The sequence below is a fragment of the Apis dorsata genome, unplaced genomic scaffold (genome assembly GCF_000469605.1).
Source record: "Apis dorsata unplaced genomic scaffold, Apis dorsata 1.3 scaffold_964, whole genome shotgun sequence".
NCBI lineage: Eukaryota > Metazoa > Arthropoda > Insecta > Hymenoptera > Apidae > Apis > Apis dorsata.
This window is the reverse complement of record NW_006264071.1, coordinates 160,747-165,573: the sequence shown is the minus strand read 5'-3', so window position 1 is coordinate 165,573 and position 4,827 is coordinate 160,747.

The window sequence follows — 4,827 nt, the reverse complement described above, 5'->3', positions numbered from 1 at the left end:
GGCCGCCACAAAATTAGTTCGAAATCCTCGAGGCTCGTGGCCTCGTACACGCGTTCCTTTCCAAATTGCACGGAATAGCGAAAGAGGAACACGTAAACGTCGACAGGAGGAAACGTAAGAATGAAAATATGTGCAATTAGGGGAGCGCACGAATTTCCTAGCGCGACAAATGTCATTGCGTTACACGGTGCGGCGGCGAGGTTGGCCACACTGAAAGTGGTCTACGTTGTTACGAAAGACTCGACTTGTTTCTTTCCGGTCGGATTCTGACGACGGCGGCTCGTGGTATCCCGGAATACGTAAGCGGGTCGCGTTTTATGTCTCGAGCAACGTGGCTCTTCCCCTTCATCGATGCACACGAACCGCCCAAAATCCTCAGTTTATTGTTAATTAATGCGTCTAATCGTTATTTCATGCGGAATAAATATGATATACGCAGTCCATTACGGTCCAAGTTGCAGAGGAAATTGTGGAATAACTCTGTAAAAAGTATCTTTCTCTCTTTCTCTTCCTTTTTCTCCCTTTCCTGCTCGAAATGAAACTCGTTTGGCGAACACTTCGCCAGAGTTGACTTTTTTATCACCTCCATACCGGATGGTTAAGAACGCCTATCGCGCGAGTTCCCCTTTTATTTTTCAGGGTGTAAATTTTCTTGCCAACTTCGCGAAGAAACTTAACAGCAACGTGGGTTCGAGTTACGGGCGTTTAGATTTTGCCCGAAACTGGGAATCATCGTGCCTCGTCAATTTTTTAACGTTCTCGTTTGATTTATACCCGGAGGGGAGTCCCATAGGTTGAAACTTTCACGACATTTTTCGAGACGCATCATCCCTGTCTGATATTATTGGAAGAGAGTAGGGACGTCGATTGTAGCAACGTTCTTTCGTAAATTTTTAAGAAAGAGCCATCTAGAAAAGAAGGAAAGGGGCTGCGTGATATCCAACCGCGGAATATAAAACAAGCCGGCATGGCATACTTTTCCCGTGGATGTCGTGTCCGGCCATTCGACCCTGCATAAATTTTCATCAGACCAATTTCTTTCGACTGTTCCCTTCCTGAGAGGGGAATTTCGAATGATTCCCATTCCGTCGTAAGTGTCGTCGCCTTTTCAATTTTATAGAAACATTGGGAGAAAGATGTTTGCAAAATTTCTAATTAATCTTGAACTTTTATCTAATCTAATTTTTCAAAATTTATTTCACAGTCCGTGGCGCATGTTCACAGTTAATCACGATTAATAACGGACGATATACGGCTCTTCCTCCGGAGGAAGATGAAAGAAAAAACCGGCAGGTGGAAGAGACGACTTAGAAATATGGTGTTTTAGCCGGTCGTTAACTCCTCTCCGTGCGCGAAATGAGCAGGTAGTTGTGGATGCACGATTTACAGTGTCGGACATCTTTACCAGATGGAGTTCTCCCTCCTTAATCCGACACGCGTTATTGCACCCAAGAAGGAAGCATCTTCCACCGCTCTTCCTCCTCCCCTTTCCCTCGCATCCTTGCTGGTGCGGGCCTTCGACCGCTTATACCCTCCCGGTTCTCGAGGCTCCTGCAGGGAACAGGCTTCATTACGCTCTCATAAATCATGGCCAATGTATCTTATACGGATCGGACCACCGTTAGGCATCCGCGCTATTATTAATTATCACCGCCACGCGATCCTGATAAAAAACAAGGGATCCATGCGCTTTGCCCTGGCTCGCTTTTCGATCGCGAATAGACGGGTGATGAAAGATACGGAATATCATATTATGGGGATATTTTACACATTGAAAATCCTCCCTCCCCATTGAAATAGTTTCACTCGCTCGATCGATAGGATTATCGTGTTTTCAGTTTTTACGTTAACTGTCAACGGTGTTGAAAGGGACATTTATTTTCGTGGAAATGTACGGCGTGTCGGGGACAGGGGAATTGATTATCGATTTTAACGAAATAATGTAAACCCTTCCCTCTCTCTCTCTCTCTCTCTCTCCCTTCCTCCCCCTTGGAACGTTTCATCAACGAGCGGTGTGGATTTCTTTATTTCGCGGGGGACATTCTCGTCGAATCAATCGATTCGATTCGATCACCGACGAATTACGCGGTGCGAATACTATGTCGGTGTGCATAAATCAGCGGCGCGTTTGACCGTTTGCACACGCATTCTCCGTTACTTCGTCACTTTGACAAAAGGGGGAGTGGTTTACACCGCATCGATCGAAAAGCGTGGGAGGGGGGCCGGTCGCGATCAAAATATCATTATTTCCGTTTTACACCCTTCGAAACTCGATAATGCTTTCCCGTAATTGACTCGCCTCAATGAATGACCGCGGCGCAGGTACTATCGTCATTGTGGGTAATGACAGGATTAAAACAACGTTCCGGACCAATCCGGCCGGCATTTAATTATTAGCGGTGCCTCCTACCCGCGTGACATCGCCTCTCTCCGCTTGCCAGCACATATATTCGGAATACAGCATTTTATTGACCGACCGGACAATCGAAGCGCATATTTACACGTACGAGCGACGTGGTCCGCGTCTCCCCCTCCCCGCTCCTATAATTGGAATTTAAAACGTCCCGAAATCCGGGGATTAAACCGCGTTTCCATCCAACTTTCCCCTCCTGTTGATGCTTCTTCTCTCCAAATCTGCCTGTATAAACGGTCGATGATTGTGTCGCGTGGTACACATTTGCCGCGGATTCGTTTTAAAGCGGTCCTCTCGATATCGAGTATTTCCAAGTATAACTCGTTACGCACCACCTGTATTTCGATTTCCTGGATCGACGCGCCAAAAGAATTCATCATTGAATCATCGAAATTTCTTCCCCCTCCCGAAAGGGGAAAAGGGTACGGCGTTCTCGTCTCTGTCTCGCGAAACGAGGATCCCACTACTCTCGCGAGTAGTGATTACCGCGTAGGAAAGCTTCGTTACACCGGTGGTTACATTATTTTCGCCACTTGAAACGTGGCGGTGGAACGAGCGCCAGTGGTGGTCTGTAAGCGTCTGGTTGCGTCGTCACTTTCTTTTCACTACGCTCCTTAGAACGCGAGAAAGCCTCTCTAAAGGGTCGCCTCCACTCGTCCATTGCGCAATTAGCGTCGCCGCTGGCTTTTCTTTTTCCCCTTTTTAAGTACTTGCCGAGTCCACGTTTTACCCTCCCTTCCTCTGACTGTGGTCAACGTGCAGAGATGCGCGCATTCATCAAGAAATGTGTATGTACGCACAGCACAGGTGTTAATTGCGGGTCTCGTTCGTTCGCAACTATTAGAACTGTAATCTTTTCTCTAAGAGGGAAACACGGAGATGCAAAAAAGGGAAAATGATCGAGTATTCTCGAAAAAATCACATTAAACATTCCTTACATTTCGAAAATTCATTTATCTTGACATCGCTTCGACTCGAAGAAATCGAAAATTTCCTGTCTCTTAAAAGTCGTCGAGTTACGATTTCACCGTTGATCCCCCTCCGTCGAGTTCCTTTCTTTTGCCCTCGAAGAATCGCGACCTCTTAATTTCATCCTCCTCCCTATCTCGATAGCAATATTTTTCCCTCCCTTCTAACTTTATCTTCTCCCTCTGCCTCTTCTCGACCATCCCTTTCCCGCGTTTATTTTTGATTCTTTCCTCGTCGACGACTCGCAACATCTGTTACCCGAGGAATCTTCGTATATACCTCTTATTAAAGAAATTATTTCCGCTCTGTTGAAAAACAGAGTTTATGGAATTGTTTCTTACGGGATTCTTTTCGTTATTTACCCGCTGAAGAATTGGCGAGGATTGACCCAGAGGTAAATCGTATCAAGGGGAGAAAATTTAACCGAGGTCGGACGAGGAGAGGGGGAGGAAGGGGAGAGAAAACGAAATTGCCATGCTGTTTGTATCAAACCTGAAGAGTTTATCGCGTTTAATTTATATAGAAACGTTCTCCAAGGAACTGGGAGAAACCTGTTTAATTAAAGGCCAGTTTAGGATACAAGGAAACGGTGTCGTTGGCGAAATTTAATTTAAGCCGAAATATTGCCAAGTTATGATTAATCCCGACGTTGAAAGAAGACAATACGGCCGGGGTATTTTATGCACAAGTAGCTCCAGCTATTCATCCCGGCGTCGCGCCTGATTTTCATTAATATTGATCATCGCGACTGCTCAGTCATGCGGTTCTTGTTTGCATACAGCTGCCCGTTTCTCGCACCTTCATCCCCTGGATTCGTTCATTTTCCGAACAACTCCCACCCCCGGAAGATTTTCCGTCATCCGTTGTCTTAAAGGGCTTATAATTAATTTCTTTCTCTCTTACCTTAATTAATAATGTTTCGTTGCTTCAAAGTTGACGGCGAGGAACCCCAATGAAAATTTCCCAACGAATTCATCCCCTTTAGAGACACTCGAGCACTTCTATTCATCAAAGAAATCTTCGTAAAGATTTTTCTCGAGTTCGGATTTTTTTTTTTCTTTCTTTTTTTTTCTTTTTGTAAAAAAAGAGAGGATATCAACTGGAAATTGATTTTTTCTTTTTTTTTTTTTTTTCAGAAAGATGCGGCAAACAAAGAGATTGATTACAATTATAATTGCAACGTTTCACTTGTCGCGATCACGTGCATCTCGATGAATTAGGGTGCAATTAATTACTTTTATTCTCGTCACGTGTGTTTCCGTCGTTCGTTTGTTCGTTTTTGAGGGAGAGAGAGACAATGGAAGAGGAATGACAAAGGAAATGAAAAGAGAAAGAGAGAGAGAGATAAAAAAAAGGAGAAGAAATTTTTTTTAATTCGAAACGAACGAGAGAGTTACGGAAAACATATTATAATCAGTAGTCCAATCCCAATGCGTGCTAGAAAT